Source organism: Oncorhynchus mykiss, chromosome 8 (genome assembly GCF_057628025.1).
Source record: "Oncorhynchus mykiss isolate SJ-2025 chromosome 8, ASM5762802v1, whole genome shotgun sequence".
In the NCBI taxonomy this organism is placed as follows: Eukaryota; Metazoa; Chordata; class Actinopteri; order Salmoniformes; family Salmonidae; genus Oncorhynchus; species Oncorhynchus mykiss.
The window spans coordinates 32,526,765-32,545,389 of record NC_143029.1 but is presented as its reverse complement, the minus strand read 5'-3'; the positions used below and the strand labels follow the sequence as shown (position 1 = coordinate 32,545,389).

General features: G+C 41.3%; 1 protein-coding gene across 2 annotated transcripts in view; it reads right to left on the bottom strand.

The window, feature by feature from the left end:
* LOC110529794 (leucine-rich repeat and fibronectin type-III domain-containing protein 2) overlaps positions 1 to 18,625 on the bottom strand; it is a 153,059-nt gene that overhangs the window by 87,964 nt on the left and 46,470 nt on the right. For both annotated transcript variants that reach the window (XM_021612328.3, XM_090243201.1), the window contains exon 2: positions 15,581 to 15,688. The gene's annotated coding sequence lies outside the window, so the exon portion shown is untranslated. The remainder of the gene's footprint in view (positions 1 to 15,580; positions 15,689 to 18,625) is intronic.

The following is an 18,625-nucleotide window of genomic DNA, read 5'->3' as shown; positions in this document are numbered from 1 at the left end:
AGTGCTTGTAATGCAATGGTAGTGGGTTTGATTCCCGGGACCACCCATACATAAAATGTATCCATGCATGATTGTCGTTGCATGGATACATTTTATGTATGGGTGGTCCCGGGAATCAAACTCACTAAGTGGCATAAACTGTATTATTATATTAGCCAGTGATAAGGTTGTCAGAGTCTTGACTAATTGGGGGGAAAACACAGCACCAAAGAAGCTTAGACCTCATTGTGTCTTTGATCCATAAAACATGATGAGTTCCATCCCCTTCTCTCCTTTCATTACCTTAATAAACATCCCAGAATAAATGAATAAAACATCCATTGAGGAAAACACAAAGTAAAAAGAAACAAGAACAACCAAAACACAAAATGATTTCGTGTATAAATGATTTGGAGAGATGATAAGAGCTTTTGATGAGGGATAAAATTTAGACTCAACAACAACCACATAACATACATCAAGGCCAGTGTAGCCTTGTGTAACAAGATCCGACCCAGTCATATTCACAGGGATGTAATCTACTGTATGCGATGCTATGTCCCTGAATGGTGAGCCAATGGCAAATGTGCATAAAGATGAAGGAATTCAGGTATTACGTCAACGATGCGCAACATGGTTCAATGTGCCTCCATCTTGTAGCTAGAATTGGGATCATGTATACTGTGCTAATGCCAATACAAAAAAAAAGAGTAACAGAGAGCTGTCACGGATTCCCCCGGTACTGCTGCTCATTCTGTGCACCAGCACTGGAGGTCTACTTCACCGGCCTCTAGGCACCACCGAACTGTTTCATTACGCACACCTGGTTCCCATTCCCCCTGATTGATAATTGTATACATGTGCCCTCTGTTCACCATTGCCTTGTTGGTTATTGTTCCCATTTCCGTTGGTCTTGTGCGCACCTGTGCTTTGTTGTTCCGGCTTCCGTGCTGCGTGTATTGTGTACTCGTTATTACGGGTCTCGTCCCATGTATTGTTGTGCACTTGTTATTACAGGTCACGTCCCGTGTATTGTTATTACGGGTCTCGTCTCATGTATTTATGAGAGGTTTAACCTTGCTCTTTTATTTGGGTTCCATCCCTGTGTTTTGGTATACATGTTTGTTTTGGGCTTCGTCCCCGTGCCTTTTCACGGCATGTTGTATTTTTGGGTGGAGTATTAAAACCCCCAGTTACGTAGTCCTGCGCCTGTTTCCAATCATTTATACAATGTGACAAGAGCACTGTCCAATCTGGCAAACTTAGCAAATAAGGCGTTTGTGGTAAGTAAATGGGGGCCGCCATCTTTCCCTACAGTTACCTTTTGAAGATTAAATATTTTCTCAAATCTACTGCACTTTAATGCTAGGAGTTTCTACACAGTCCCAGCTCATACTGCCACTGCACATCCAAAAGTGCCCAAACGTCCAATATACAGCCTGCTGTACTTCTCTACATAACTCCTGTTCTCAAAATAGGGATGTTGATAACTAATTAGGGGGCAATGGAGTAAATTTGTATGAAGACTGCCTTATAGTGAGGTGAGTAAGAAAAAGCAGAAGACAAGGTTATTATAGTGTGTTTTAAACACTTTCATACTGCAGCTACAAAAATTGAGCAACAAAACTCATTTGTTCCAATGAGTCTAATTTTCCCTGATGCAATGTGGAGCATCATCCATTGTAGTGTGCTCCAGTTTCAAGTGGAGTGGGAGGTGCTGCACAAATGTTTGCACATGTGCTTGACCGCTTCACCAATCTACTGACAACTGCTCTTCAACGATGTTATGAGGACCACTCAACATTTGTTACATCCTGCATGCAGCTAAGCATGCGACAGTAAGACAAGGTACGACGTAGGTACGACCCAAAAATATATAATTGATTGTTGGCAAGTGGAGGTAAGCATGATCGGCTTTATGCAAAGCAGCTTATAGGATATAGTGGCGATTGAGCATGTTTCATAGATAAATGAATTAACAAAATACAATGAGGATGTTCTGCTTTGGGAAACTATCAAGGTAATCCTCCCCATGGGAATATGGGTGAGTGTCACAGGCATCATTTATCATAGGAGGCACAAGGGCATGTGCCCCCTCAGATTTAAATTAATTACTCAACTTCATTCTTAAGCCCAAATTTTATCATAACTATTTATAAAAAGATCTGTCTGTCGGCTGTATTTTGCAGATGGGGCACACTGACTAGACTGTGCAAAGATTACCCCTCCCCCTATTCTCCCTAGTAAGTGGTTCCTTCCAAGGTGCACCACAGAGCAGAGATATGCTAGGCAGGACGCTAGATACTCTAATGCATGCAGACAGTATCGTCAGTGGAGGAGGAGAGAGAGTATAGAGTGACACACACAGTGTTTGATTTGATTTTAGCTGCCGGTGATGGGCAGGACTCACAGGATGTTTGCTAATTAATTTGATCAAGCTATATAGCCTATTGATTCCATCTTGATGAAAGAATAAAACACAAATGTTTTGTTGTTTCTCTGTAGTACTAGCCACCATCCAATTTCATGAAGTTGGCTTTAGTGAGCCAGCTAAATACTGTAGGTTCTCAATCTGTCACACCCTGATCTGTTTCACCTGTCTGTGTGATTGTCTCCACCCCCCTCCAGGTGTTGCCCATCTTCCCCATTATCCCCTGTGTATTTATACCTGTGTCCTCTGTTTGTCTGTTGCCAGTTCATTTTGTTTCGTCAAGCCTACCAGCGGTTTTCCCTCTGCTCCAGTCTCTCGATTGTTCCTGTTTCTTATTTTTCCCGGTGATGACTGTTCTGCCTGCCCTGAGCCTGCCTGCCGTCCTGTACCTTTGCCCCAGCTTTCTGGATTACTGACCTCTGCCTGCCCTTGACCTGTCTTTTGCCTCTCCCTGTTCAATTAATACACTGTTGTTATTTTGACGATGTCTGCATCTGGGTCTTACCTGAAACGTGATACAATCTCCCAACCTCATAACTAGCTACCAAGGCATTTCAGGCGGTCACTCAAGTTGTCTCACTTTCTTAGCTGACTTCAGGAAAGACTAAAAGTGCTTCCATTCTTGGGTTATGATACCTTATTCCTGTGTGGCAGTTGTATTAAACTCCTAAGGCATAAAAGTGAATTAATTAAAATTACAATTGAACAGGTTAAGATGTATTCTTAGATAACCTATGCAGATTATTATTATTATTATATTATTTTTTTACATAGAATTAGGCATAATGATTATGGTTTTAGATTGCGGGAAAAAATCAGTCTCGGGTATTTGGAAAATGCTAAGATCACCCCTGCTTCCATCCTCACACACTTTGTGGTCCCTCTAAAATAATTGGTGCATGATGCCCATGGCGAATGTAACGGAAGAGAAGCGAGGTCACTGCTTGGACGATTGTGTGCGTCACAGCTACTGTACAATACTACAGTCGTAATACTATGAAAATCATGTGGCACCATCTGGAGCCGGAAGCCTCTCCCACGCTGTATGAACACAGCACTAGGTTCTGAGTAATGCAAACATCAGCATATGCATTTGGCCTTTATGTCATCCCTTACATAAATCTCTCTTATGGCCCTCTATTACACAGTCACAACCATATAGATAGATACAGCATAGAGATATATACAGTATTTACTGTAACAACTATGATAACATTTTCTGACCTAGTGCTATGAGAACATGACTGGATTTATGAAATGAATGTGCCATTATCCACCAAAACCACACAATTAGGTTTGCTATAAAGCTGAGGGATGGTGTTGGATAAATGTACAGCATGTATGTACATGAACATTGAACAGCAGTTAATATTGCAGATTGTGCCGTTGTTCACCGATGTATATTTTACATTTCACATTCACATGTCACCTTCATGCCACCGTGCCAATCAAATGGAATTCTCTTTATCCCTCACCCACCTATCACAGGTGGTGCCAAAGCTTAGCACACATTAAAGCATGCAACTTAAGCTGTAGAGGGCCACGAACACTAGCTCAAATCCTCCCCTTGCTGTACACTGCTACACATTGTTATCTGCTTTGTACACAGTGTATATATGATTCCCTTTAGTCTGAGAACAGAGCACGTCTGTGGATAGCCTTGGCGAGCAATTCGTATGTTTCTGTTCATGGCACCACAACACATTGTGCCAAAGAAAAGGTTGGAACTTTTAGTAAGTTCTCTCTCTTTAATGGCAGTGCAGCCACCCAGAAAAGAGTTTAAATTCTCTCATGCAACACACATTTTAACAACAATTTGAGTCACACATACCGTACCAGTCAAAAGCTTGGACACACATACTCAAAGGTTTTTCTTCATTGTTACTATTATTCTACATAGTAGAAGACATCAACACAATGAAATAAAACATATGGAATCCTGTAGTAAATAAAAAAGTATTTAAAAAAATCAAAATATATTTGCCTTGATGACAGCTTTGCACACTCTTGGCATTCTCTCGAACTGCTTCACCTTAAATTGTTTTTCAACAGTCTTGAAGGAGTTCCCACATATGCTGAGCTGCATATGCTGGCTGCTTTTCCTTCTCTCTGCGTTCCAACTCATCCCAAACCAAACCATCAATTGGGTTCAGGTTGGGTGATTGTGGAGTCCAGGTCATCTGATGCATCACTCTCCTTCTTGGTTAAATAGCCCTTACACAACCTGAAGGTTGTCCTGTTGAAAAACAAATGATAGTCCCACTAAATCAAACCAGTTGGGATGGCGTATCGCTGCAGAATGCTGTGGTAGCCATGCTGGTGAAGTGTGCCTTGAATTCTAAATAAATCACAGACAGTGTCCCCAGCAAAGCACCCCCACACCATCACACCTCCTCCTCCATGCTTCAAGGTGGGAACCACACATGCGGAGATCATCCGTTCACCTACTCTGCATCACACAAAGACAACCAAAAAAAAATAAAAAATCTCTCATCAGACCAAAGGACATATTTCCACCGGTCTAATATCCATTGCCTGTGAAACATCTGGAATGTGTAGGTGTGTCCAAACTTTTGACTGGTACTGTATCTGCTATGCTAAATGAGACGTTAAAATTATCCTGGCAACCTAAACAAACCACAACAAGACTAGAATGTGTAAATCACATTCACTCAAATTTGCATGTGTTATATTGCCTGACACCAGCACCACAGAGACCAATGTACTGTACAGCATCATCAGTGAAAACTATGCCTTAGTGAAAATGCTCTAATTCCTGAGCTCAGAGGGTATCTATCCAAGCTTCAGAGCTATTTCCATATGCACTGGCAGATGGCTGGACACTTTCAGCAGCCCAGCGATATTCACACCTAGGCTCACACACAGCACATACTTGGCTAGCTTGCCATTGTCATGTTGTCCGTGGGCGAGTGACTGTAGGCCAGTGGCGGGTGACCAGCCAGGGTGAATCAGTGGGGTCGTGAGTGACACATACCAATGAAAGGCTCTATAAAGCAGCCTGGGGGTGGAGGATGTTGGCAATATTCTGCAGAGCAGAGTAGAGAGGCCATGCCATGCTTTAGTGTTTCTGGCTCTGAGCTGAGCCTGTATAATAGAGATGGGTGGGCATGGGGGACTTGCTCTGACTACACATAGATCACACACTGTACACAGTGCACCAAACTGCCATGAATTATGAACAAATCCATTTGGAAAGAAGAGAAAGAAAGATCAATCTGTGTGAAAAGGAGAGCACATTAAAGGGGAATGGAAACACTTGGCTTTAGAACACCAGCTAACTGTATAACTGTAAATTGCCATATTGGCATTGTTGCGTCACTGAAAGGAGAGTTTGGGAATTTCTGAATTTACTGACACCATGACCTCTGCATGCATTAGTGAGCATACTTTGTTGGTCTCAAACCATATATGAAAACATGATACATATTTTGAAAGCTGAAAAACAGCCCTTTCAAATGATACGACAAACAATAGCACCACATCAATCAAATGGTAATCAGTCAAGCAAAAACACCTGTGAAAATGTGTATCTTAAACAAAAATCAACACTTTTTTCCCCAAAAAAGCTGCCATTTATACAAATTCCTAATGACGATAGAGAAAAAACAGTGTCACGCCCTGACCTTAGAGAGATGTTTTATTTCTCTATTTGGTTAGGTCAGGGTGTGATTTGGGTGGGCATTCTATGTTTTCTATTTCTTTATTTTTGGCCAAGTGTGGTTCCCAATCAGAGGCAGCTGTCTATCGTTGTCTCTGATTGGCAATCATACTTGGGCAGCCTTTTTCCCACCTAATGTTGTGGGTAATTGTTTATTTTCGGTGTGTGTTTGTGTGCGCCACAGTTGAGTCACATTTGGTTTCTGTTTACCTGTTTTTTTGTGAAGGTTTCACTTTATTTAAAAAAATGTGGAATTACATGCATGCTGCGCCTTGGCTCATCTATGACAGGGAGTTTGACAGAATTACCCACCACAAAAAGACCAAGCAGCGTGCGCCAACTTGAAGGACGAGCTGGACCGGGGAGGAGATTATAGCAGGGGACAAGACCCGGTCACAGAAGCCCGAGAGGCAACTCCGCAAATTGTTTTGGGGGAGGCACACGGGGAGATTGGCGGAGTCAGTTTAGACCTGAGCCAACTCCCCGTGCTTACCGTAGGGAGCATGTGACCGGTCAGACACCGTGTTATGCGGTGATGCACACTGTGTCTCCAGTGAGCATTCACAGTCCGGTGCATTCTGTGCCAGTGCCCAGCATTTGCCGGGCGGAAGTGGGCATCCGGCCCAGTGTATCAGGTGCCTGCTCCACGCTCCAGGCTTCCAGTGCATCTCCCCAATCTGGTGAGAACTGTTCCGGTTCCACGTACCAGGTCTCCAGTATGTCTCCCCAGCCTGATAAGCCCTGTGGCAGCTCCATGCACCAGGCTTCCAGTACGTCTCCTCAGTCCAGTGAGACCTGTTCCAGCTCCACGTACGAAGCCTCTAGTGATGATCCATGGCACGAAGCCTCCAGTGATGATCCATGGCCCAGAGCCTGCAGTGAAAATCCAGGGCACGGAGCCTCCAGCGACGGTCCCCAGTCCGGAGCCTCCAGCGACGGTCCCTAGTCCAGAGCCTCCAGCGACGGTTCCCAGTCCAGAGCCTCCAGCGACGGTCCCCAGTCCAGAGCCTCCAGCGACGGTCCCCAGTCCGGAGCCTCCAGTGACAGTCTCCAGTCCGGAGCCTCCAACGACGGTCCCCTGATTGTCTGAGATAATGGGTGAGCTGGACATCCAGAGAGTTTAGATTGGTCTTGAAGTAATCCTTTCTAACGAGGCTTTTTTTAAAACGATATGATGTAGTAAAACGGCATAAGTGTTGCTCTCCACTTTCTGGACTGAGTTTTGAAATTAGTGGAATTAGAGTAAGATAGCTAATGAGATGGAGAAAACACCTGCCTCCGGATTACATCCTCAAACTAAGGCCAACCATGGCATTTGTGACATAGGGCAAAGCGTCCATTCATGTATATGGGTAAGATAGTCTAGCTAGCTACGTTTTCAGACATTACAATCAATTTTTTTTTACAGAAAGTTATTTTCACTTTAAGTTAAAGTGTACTGTTAGCTAGCTAGCGAACGTTAGCTGGCTTCCTCACTAGGTAACGTAACATGTATGATCTGTGTAGTAATATATATTTTTTTATTTCAGAGCCATTTGCTTTGCTAGTTATAGCCTGATGTTAGCTATCTAACATTGAACCTGGTAAATTAGCTACCTGCAGATTCATGCAGGTTAGTAACGTCATTAGTTGGGATTATGGTTCATTGTTTAGCTAGCTAGCTACACGTCTTAACAAAATACTTCACTGTGCAAGTAACCATTTCAATAGAATGTTAATGATGTCACTGCGACAACTGTTGATAGACGTAGCCAGAGCGAATTTACCAGCTATCTACTCTGGCTATTTCAGAAGACTCTTGTCTGAGTGTGCCAGAGCACAGAATAACTGATACATTTACGAATGCTTAACACCCGTTGAATATGGCCGTTGTCAGTAAACGTTGGCAAAATGTTTTAATTAAATTGTTGCCAGCAGCACATTTGCAGTCACCAACGCTCTGGAGAACACAAAACCAGCCTAACCAGCTCTGCTAGGGTAAGTAAAATTGTCAGAGTGAGCTGTTCTCTCATTTGTTGTCTGGAAGTAGCAAGCAAGCTAGCCAATGTTAGCCAGTTGTCTTGGGTGATTGACTGCTGTTGTTAGGTCAGCTAGCTAACATTATGTGTATGATCTGTGTAGTAATATTATTCATATCTCAGAGCCATTTGATTTGATAGTTATATATAACACAAAACCAGCCTAACCAGCTCTGCTAGGGTGAGTAAAATGGTCAGAGTGAGCTGTTCTCTCATTTTTGTCTGGAAGTAGCTAGCAAGCTAGCAAACATTAGCCAGTTAGCTTGGGTGCTTGACTGCTGTTGTTAGGACAAAACGCTCAGAGCAACCCTACTCCTCGGCCTGATTGCCCAGTGTGCGCTCTGAACACTCCTGAAAGAGATGGGCGGGGCTAAAACTTAAGAGGCCGTGAAAGATTCTGAATGGTGTAGACAAAGAAGTCCAGTACTGTATGTGTACCAAAACATTCAAAGGCCATTTTCTCAAAAGTAAGGTTACAAGTTCATCAAAAAGTAGTTTAGCGTTGTTCTTCAACTGTAGTGTATGATATACCATTTTCTATCTCTGAGTCTCTACTTTTGTCCAATGTAAAAAAAATCACAATTTCAAATTTAGCTAAATAAGACCGAATTGAGCCGGTCGGTCACATATTGAGTCTTCCTTATTTAGTAAGGGTTTAAAATTTGAAATCAGAATAGTAATACATTTTTTTTTTACTGTGAATGAGTTAAAGCAATTTTAGCGAGAACAGTGTAACTTTTCTATAATTATATGGATGTTCCGTGATCAGACACTTTCTTATCTTGATAGTATATTAAACACATACTGTATATACAGTGCCTTGCGAAAGTATTCGGCCCCCTTGAACTTTGCGACCTTTTGACACATTTCAGGCTTCAAACATAAAGATATAAAACTGTATTTTTTTGTGAAGAATCAACCATAAGTGGGACACAATCATGAAGGGGAACGACATTTATTGGATATTTCAAACTTTTTTAACAAATCAAAATGGAAAAATTGGTGCAGTGCACCTGCACTGTGATAGTCCCAGAGGTCCGCTAAAAGCGCAGAGAGCATCATGAAGAACAAGGAACACACCAGGCAGGTCCGAGATACTGTTGTGAAGAAGTTTAAAGCCGGATTTGGATACAAAAAGATTTCCCAAGCTTTAAACATCCCAAGGAGCACTGTGCAAGCGATAATATTGAAATGGAAGGAGTATCAGACCACTGCAAATCTACCAAGACCTGGCCGTCCCTCTAAACTTGCAGCTCATACAAGGAGAAGACTGATCAGAGATACAGCCAAGAGGCCCATGATCACTCTGGATGAACTGCAGAGATCTACAGCTGAGGTGGGAGACTCTGTCCATAGGACAACAATCACTCGTATATTGCACAAATCTGGCCTTTATGGAAGAGTGGCAAGAAGAAAGACATTTCTTAAAGATATCCATAAAAAGTGTCGTTTAAAGTTTGCCACAAGCCACCTGGGAGACACACCAAACATGTGGAAGAAGGTGCTCTGGTCAGATGAAACCAAAATTGAACTTTTTGGCAACAATGCAAAACGTTATGTTTGGCGTAAAAGCAACACAGCTCATCACACTAAACACACCATCCCCACTGTCAAACATGGTGGTGGCAGCATCATGGTTTGGGCCTGCTTTTCTTCAGCAGGGACAGGGAAGATGGTTAAAATTGATGGGAAGATGGATGGAGTCAAATACAGGACCATTCTGGAAGAAAACCTGATGGAGTCTGCAAAAGACCTGAGACTGGGATGGAGATTTGTCTTCCAACAAGACAATGATCCAAAACATAAAGCAAAATCTACAATGGAATGGTTCAAAATAAACATATCCAGGTGTTAGAATGACCAAGTCAAAGTCCAGACCTGAATCCAATCGAGAATCTGTGGAAAGAACTGAAAACTGTGGTTCACAAATGCTCTCCATCCAACATCACTGAGCTCGAGCTGTTTTGCAAGGAGGAACGGGAAAAAATGTCAGTCTCTCAATGTGCAAAACTGATAGAGACATACCCCAAGCGACTTACAGCTGTAATCGCAGCAAAAGGTGGCGCTACAAAGAATTAACTTAAGGGGGCTGAATAATTTTGCACGCCCAATTTTTCAGTTTTTGATATGTTAAAAAAGTTTGAAATATCCAATAAATGTCGTTCCACTTCATGATTGTGTCCCACTTGTTGTTGATTCTTCACAAAAAAATACAGTTTTATATCTTTATGTTTGAAGCCTGAAATGTGTCAAAAGGTCGCAAAGTTCAAGAGGGCCGAATACTTTCGCAAGGCACTGTAGCTGTCCGATGACACATTCTGATGGAATGTTAATTTCTAAACATAGCAATGTGAATGCAAAGAGGACTCAGACCACAAAATAGATTAAGTGAACTTGCAAAGAGTTTGTGTCCTCATTCAAAGGCAGGGGCCGTGTGAATACATTGTTTTTGCTTTGTTTGTTTTTTTACCCAAAAGTTCACTTTAAAGAGGACTGAGATCAGTTAAAAGAGGACTATATGTGAAAACACCCTTAGTCTTAAATATGACAAGGAAAGACATACACAAGTAACATATTTTGAATAAAACCAAAACTTTATCGAAACAACAAGGCTAGGGGAAGATATTGTCTCATTCAAACCTGAAAACAATGTGGCTCACTGTGCACATCGCTGTCATGACCAAAACATTATATCCAAAATTAATCTCAGGGATATTGTTACCAAAATTGTTATGTAACTACAAAATATGATAAGAATAAGGCATAGTATGACATAATATTACAACTTCATTTTCTTTTGTACTACATTCCACTAGGCCGATATCCTAATACACAAAGAGTCAGAATGGAAAAAAATGAAAGCATAGATTGATGAACAAAAAAAATGATTTAATCAATTTTAGAATAAGGCAAAATTACCAGTGACAGTCTGAGATACTTGGTGAAGACTTTGAGTCCCTTTACTCGTGCCTATGTGCGCAATGAGTCACACTCACTGGAGTGCCACTACCTAAAACAATTTTGGTCCCCTACAATATATTTACCTTTATTTCACTAGGCAAGTCAGTTAAGAATATATTCTTATTTACAATGATGGCCTAGGAACAGTGGGTTGTTCTGCCTGTTCAGGGGCAGAATGACAGATTTGTACCATGTCAGCTCGGGGGTTTGAACTTATAACCTTTTGGTTACTAGTCCAACACTCCAACACTCCAACCACTAGGCTACCCTGCCTCCCCAGCATAACTGCTCTCCCATTCAGGTGCTACACAAACAAACCACATCATATTCTCCTTTCTAACTTTCCTGTAACAAAGTCAACAATTTCTACGGAAGTACATTGAAGTTCATCTAGGCTCAGCTAGGCTGTGAGGGTGTGTCCTGTGAGGGTGTAATTGTCCCTCAGCCCTTTTGAAACTTCAGCAGCATCATGTCCACTCTCTCCAGCCCCTGCATACCCTCAAAAAGGTCTGAGAGCTGACAGTCCACCACAGTGTCAGAGAGAGAGCGAGATAGAGAGATAAAAAAACACCCACTAAAATACAGTGCCTTCAGGAAAGTATTCAGGCCTATTGACTTTTTCCTCATTTTGTTACGTTACAGCCTTATTCTAAAATAGATTAAAGTATTTTTTCCCCTCATCAATCTACACACAATACCCAATAATAACAAAGCGGTAACAGGTTTTTAGAAATGTTTGCAAATGTATAAATAATAAATACCTTATTTGCATAAGCATTCAGACCCATTGCTATGAAACTTGAAATTGAGCTCAGGTGCATTCTGTTTCCATGGATCATCCTTGAGATGTTTCTACAACTTGATTGGAGTCCACCTATGGTAAATTCAATTGATTGGACATGATTTGGAAAGGCACAAACCTGTCAATATAAAATCCTAAAGTTGACAGTGCATGTCAGAGCAAAAGCCAAGCCATGAGGTTGAATACATTATTCGTAGAGCTCTGAGACAGGATTGTGCCGAGGCACAGATCTGAGGAAGGGTTCCAAAAATGTCTGCAGCATTAAAGGTCCCCAAGAACACAGTGGCCTCCATCATTCTTAAATTGAAGAAGTTTGGAACCATCAAGACTCTTCCTAGAGCTGGCTGCCCAGCTAAACTGAGAAATCGGGGTACAAGAGCCCTGGTCTGGGAGGTGACCAAGAACTCGATGGTCACTCTGACAAAGCTCTAAAGTTACTCTGTGGTGATGGGATAACCTTCCAGAAGGACAACCATTCATGCAGCACTCCACCTATCAGCCCTTTATGGTAGAGTGGCCAGATGGAAGCCACTCCTCAGTAAAAGGCACATGACAGCCCAGTTGAAGTTTGCCAAAAGGCATCTAAATGACTCTCAGACCAAGAGAAACAAGATTATGTGGTCTGGTGAAACCAAAATTGAACTCTTTGGACTGAATGCCAAGCGTAACATCTAGAGGAAACCTGGCACCATCCATATTGTGAAGCATGGATGGTGGCAGCATCATGCTGTGGGGATGTTTTTCAGCGGCAGGGTCTGGGAGATTAGTCAGGGATGAGGGAAAGATGAATAGAGAAAAATACAGAGAGATCCTAGATGAAAACCTGTGCCAGAGCGCTCAGGACCTCAGACAGGACAATGACCCTAAGCACACAGCCAAGACAATGCAGGAGTGGCTTTCGGACGGACACGTCTCTGAATATCCTTGAGTAGCCCAGCCAGAGCCTAGACTTGAACCTGATCTAATATCTCTGGAGAGACCTGAAAAAAGCTGTGCAGTGAGTCTCCCAATCCAACCCGACAGAGCTTGAGAGTATTTGCAGAGAAGAATGGGAGAAACTCCCCAAATGCAGGTGTGCCAAGCTTGTAACGTCATACCCAAGAAGACTCAAGGCTGTAATCTCTGCCAAAGGTGCTTCGATAAAGTACTGATAAAGTGTCTGAATACTTATGTAAATGTGATATTTTATTTTATACATTTGCAAACATTTCTAAAAACCTGTTTTTGCTTTGTCATTGTGGGGTATTTTGTGTAGATTGATGAACAAAACAATATATTTAATCAATTTTAGAATAAGGCTGTAACGTAACAACATTTTTTTAAAGTCAAGGGGTCTGAATACTTTCCGAATGCACTGTATATAGTCCTAATAGTACATAATTGACAATTACCTTCCAGTCAAAAAACTTGGCTTAGCTACTATTTTATGTCACAGATAACAAACACCTAAAGAGATATCTAGCTATGTAGTTATCTAGCTAGCTAGCTAATAATTATAAGTACGGGGATCATACATTTTACTGGTAAAATAGCAATCCTGCATTAGCCCTCTCTGGCTGGTTAGCTACATATCGCATCACTAGCAAATTTGTTTGAGCTCTGAATAATTCCTAAAGACAAACACTCTTCAAATTGTCAATAAGATAATTTTATGTTGTACAGATATCAAATAAAATATTAGCATAGACAAGATGAGCTAAATCAAGTACCGTTATGCTAGCCATCTACCTTCCTTGCTGATTGTCTACTCGGCTGACTGTCTACTCGGCTTGTTGTCAAAAGTTAATCTTATTAATCAGAAAAAATACTCTAAAATGTAAATATTATAATTACCAACATAAAAGTGAATGTGTTACTTACCTTAACATTGTTGTCCTGATCTCAATGACAGAGCAGTGTCGAAGTTGGAGGCGAGTGGAGGAAAGGGCAACATTCACATTCAGTCCCCATGCCAAAACTCACCATTTGCTCAACACTGCCAATGACGCAGTCGTTGCTATAGCAATGCACGATGGCGCTACCCATACCACTAATAAACATTGTTCAAGATCAAAATCCCCCAAAATAGAGATGTTCCCATGTTCAATGCACATGTTTAGTATTAGTGAATTGAAGACATCTCTTTACTTTCTGGCGTGTTTCTATTCCCCTTTGATTATCCAAAAGATCATTGTATATCGTGGTGCTTCTTTCTTCATTCTCAATCCTCCTTTAATCTACCCCAAGTTGGACAGAACCGAGGAGCCGGGATATTAAGATTGCTAAAACATTGAGCCGGGCAAATCAATCTCAGATCTAGTGATTTTCTTAATGGTGAAGAAGTGTGAAATGCTTTGAGACCAGTAACAACAGCCACAACAACAGGACAGCCACAAATGGAGTCCTAATGAATATAAAGACTGATAACCACTGTTTGATAAAGCACAGTACAGACTATCAGTGGAGCTTAATTTCCCCAGGCTCCAGTGGCCTGTCTAGTGAGAGTGGTCAAATGTGTGTAATTTACCTCTGTGTGTTCCTTCCTTCCTCCTTTATTTTGCCAAATGGCTTGGGAATGGGGAGTGAGTCAAGGTTAAAAGCATATACCTCCAGGGAGATCCAGCCAGCCACAGACAGGATACAGTTTAGGGGGGTATCTAGTGTAGCTCCAGCAGCACTCAAGGCCCTGGGCTCTGCGCTTTAAGGCAGGATATCTTTGGCTTTGTAAACATCCCCATCTCTGTCTCAGTGAATTCGCATCCATAAAACAGCTGTGGCCGGTATGGGAGAAACCTGACAAACACATTACCCGGGTGCTACCGCGTACGTGCAGCCGTGGTAGCATCTGCAATCAACAATTTGTTATTCAATGCAGATGGCAATTACACCGTTTTAGCGCCGTTACCCAAATAAATCTGTATGTCCTGGGAGACGACAGATGAAACCAGAGGGAATCGTCAACCTTGGGAGAAAAAGAAACCCAAGCAGCCGAATCTATGGTAGTGGTACATACAATTAATGCCATGGACTGGGCCATGATTGCGTATGGGGGACACGTCTCACTGTGAGTGAAGAGCAATCAAACACACAGATTCTCAGTCGAATGAATAAAATAAAGATGAGGCTGTGTCTTTGTCTGACCCTTTCCCACTCCTAGCCTGGGCTAATGGGATTGTGTTAGCCATAGGACAGGTGTCTTGTCTAGTCTCTAATGAGTGACACAGCACAAAGGGAAACTTTTCACAAACATTGCTCTGCTCATCTGCTGCCATTCTTAGTGCCTTGCGGCTTTGAGAGGTGGATCAGTGTCAGTTTGAAATGGAATCTCTGCTAGGAGGTAGCATTGGCAGGTAGCAACATCACATTGGGATATTTACTATATTTCTACATACATCTAGGGTAGTTAGTTACAGTAAAGTTAAATTACTCAATTGGCGTCACTGTCTGCTGCTAGAAGGTAGCATTGACTGTCGGCAACATCTCACTGGGAGGTTAAGTGTGTTTCTACGTAAATCCAGGGTAGTTAGTCACAGTTCTGTTTAATTAGTTAAAGAAATTAGCCTGATTCCCCACTGTACTGCTGTTCACCTCTGAAGCCAACATAGGCAGGCTACACTGTTATAAAGTGTTCATCTTGACACATCCAGGAGAGAACATGTTCTTTCAAAACAAATTCCTTGTTCAAACATGAGTGAGGTAGAGTAATTTATGGTATAACAAAGAGCACTGACCTTTCTGCCTCCTTGACGTCTCGTTCTCCTCTTCCAGAAAATTCTTGGCAATTGCTCTCCCTTGCATGTGATATACATGTATCATACTTCATCGGGTTACGCTCTCACCTAAAAGAAAAACACAAACAAACACCAGCGTGAAATATTCATAAACTTCAGAAACGGGACCAAAAAGAGGAACCATACACAGAGGATGCCTCTGCTGGCTGTTCACTTAGGGAAGGGAACTCTGTATTCTAGGTGGTTTTTGGATAAAGATCTCAGGTTGGTCTGTCAATCTGGCAATTAACCAGTGCAAGGAACCTAAAGGAAATCCAATATATTTCCATTATGGTGTTTACATGGAGCAGCAAAGCCCAGGGACTCCCTCCCCTGCAATTCATTACGCCGATACGCAATCCTTCCCTTGGGGCCGAGCCAATACTATTACACTGCACCCGCCATTTCTAATTTCGTCTGCTGATATCACAATCTGTGAAACTCAAGAAGAGCCAGTGGTCTTTCACAGTCACTCTCCTCCCTAACAGGTAAGTTTCCATTACAACAACTATATGCGTTCACAATTTATACCCCCACATTGTATAGGATATCGTTCCCTCAATCCACATTTAGTCACACTCCATGTAATGACACCACCAGCCATTTTCATTAAGATGGCTTGTTTTAAGATGATTTACAGCTACATTGTCAATTGACCACTTCTATCAATCTCAGTGTAATTTACAGTGCAGCATGTTTTTCACAGGAATATGAAGATAATAGAAAAAATAAAAATAAAAAATTTTTTTTTAGGAGTGTAGATTGATCCAGACATGCATTATTGGTTCTGCACAGGCAGTGATATAAATTAAAATGTTTCATTGGTAGCACTTTAAAAAGTTAGTAGCACCACATTCAATTTTGGAGCACCAGAAAATATGATTTCTTAAATTGATTGAGATTCAGCCTATATTGGGCCTATATGAATTCTAGCTACTTTAGAAGCCCTAGAAACTAATATGTAACAGTATAAACACATTAATTTATTATAAAAGCTAAAATGTTGATACAAATACCTGTCACTGAAATTACAACGTCATTTGTGGAATAATAGGTTTCTACATTGTGTAAAATCACTATTTTCCTATCTTTAAAAACATCAGGTTTGTGATGACAACATGCAAGAGTTCTCATTCATGCATTGCAAGAGTTCTGTAATGTATTAATTCACCACCTTTTATTGTGCAAAAATGTTTGGATATAATGGTAAAGTTACCAGGTTTTTAGCTCTAGCCAAAAAGGTAACTTGATTGAGCAAAGTGTGAACAAATGGTTGAAAGGATAAGTCGAGATTTTGTCATGAAAAGGGTATCCACAAGTTCATCTGACTCTGAGCAAGTAGATAAAGGGCCTCATTGCCAAAATCCCGAAGTATCCCTTTAACGACGTAGACAGACGCTCAAGTCGTTTTAGAATACCACAAAGTGGTGTAAAAATACTTTAAAGTACTATTTAAGTCATTATTTTAGATATCTGTACTTTTACTCCGCTACTGTACATTCCTAAAGAAAATAATGTACTTTTTACTCCATACATTTTCTCTGACACCCAAAAGTACTGGTTACATTTTGAATGCTTAGCAGGACAGGGAAATGGTCAAATTCACGCACTTATAAAGAAAACATTCCCTACTGCCTTTGATCTGGCAGACTTACAAAACACAAATGCTTTGTTTTTAATTGGTTGTCTAAGTGTTGGAGTGTGCTGCGGGCTACTTGTAAATTAAAAAACAAGAAAAATTGTCCCGTCTGGTTTGCTTAATATTAATTTGAAATTATTAATCTTTTACTTTTGATCCTTAAGTATATTGTAAACCAAATACTTTTAAACTTTTACTCTTGATCCTTAAGTATATTGTAAACCAAATACTTTTAAACTTTTACTCAAGTACTGTTGTATTTTACTTTTCAATTAATCTTTACTTTTATTCAATTATGACTGTTGGGTACTTTTTCAACCACTTCTCCCACCACAGCCCACGACATTGTTTATGGTCCTGGCGATCCGCTAGGAAGATAAAAATGGTTCTCTAGTAATATGGGTCAGATCTTTTGATCTGGTTGAGCTAGAAGCAAGCCATTTTCACTAAAGTAACGGTGCAACCATGACTCAAACTAATCTGCACTCTATTGTTTCTCAAGGGCACTCCGAAACAACGGTACAACGAAGCCTTATCATGGCGCCGGAGAGGATGGCTGACGTTTTATGGGCTCCTAACCAACTGTGCTATTTTGTTTGTTTTTTCGCATTGTTTGTTACGTCATTTTGTACATAATGTCGCTGCTACCGTCTCTTATGACGGAGAAGAGTTTCTGGACATCAGAACAGCGATTACTCACCTCGAAATAGACAAATGTTTTTTTCTGTCTAGTTCGTTGAGTCCAACGTGAAGGATATACTGCTTCCCGGAGACCAGGCCCAAATCCCGTCATTTGAGTTAAGGAAAGACGGAAATACAGGTTGCGGTGGTCTGGGTGCCTTTTGAAAATTTGTCGGCAACTGAGTAAACCACCACTACCCTCGGTATTATTTACCAATGTGCAATCATTAGAAAACAAACCCGGACGCTCTACGATTAAGACTATCCTACCAACGGGACATAAAAAAAAATAATATCTTAAGTTTCACCGAGACATGGCTGAACGATGACACGGATAATATAGAACTGGCTGGCTTCTCTGTGTTTTGGCAGAACAGAGCAGCTACGTCTGGTAAGACGAGGGGCGAGGGCTGTGTGTCAATTTGTCAATAACTGCATGTGCGCGATGTCTAATATTAAAGAAGTCTCGAGGTATTGCTCTCCTGAGGTAGAATACTTAATGATAAGCAGTATACCACACTATCTACCAAGAGAGTTCATATCCATATCATTCGTAGCCGTCAATTTACCAACAAAAACCAATGCTGACACTAAGACCGCACCCAAGCAAATATAGTGCAACCAGAGGGAAAAAAATGATTGACCACCTTTACTCTACACACAGAGACACATACAAATCTCTCCTT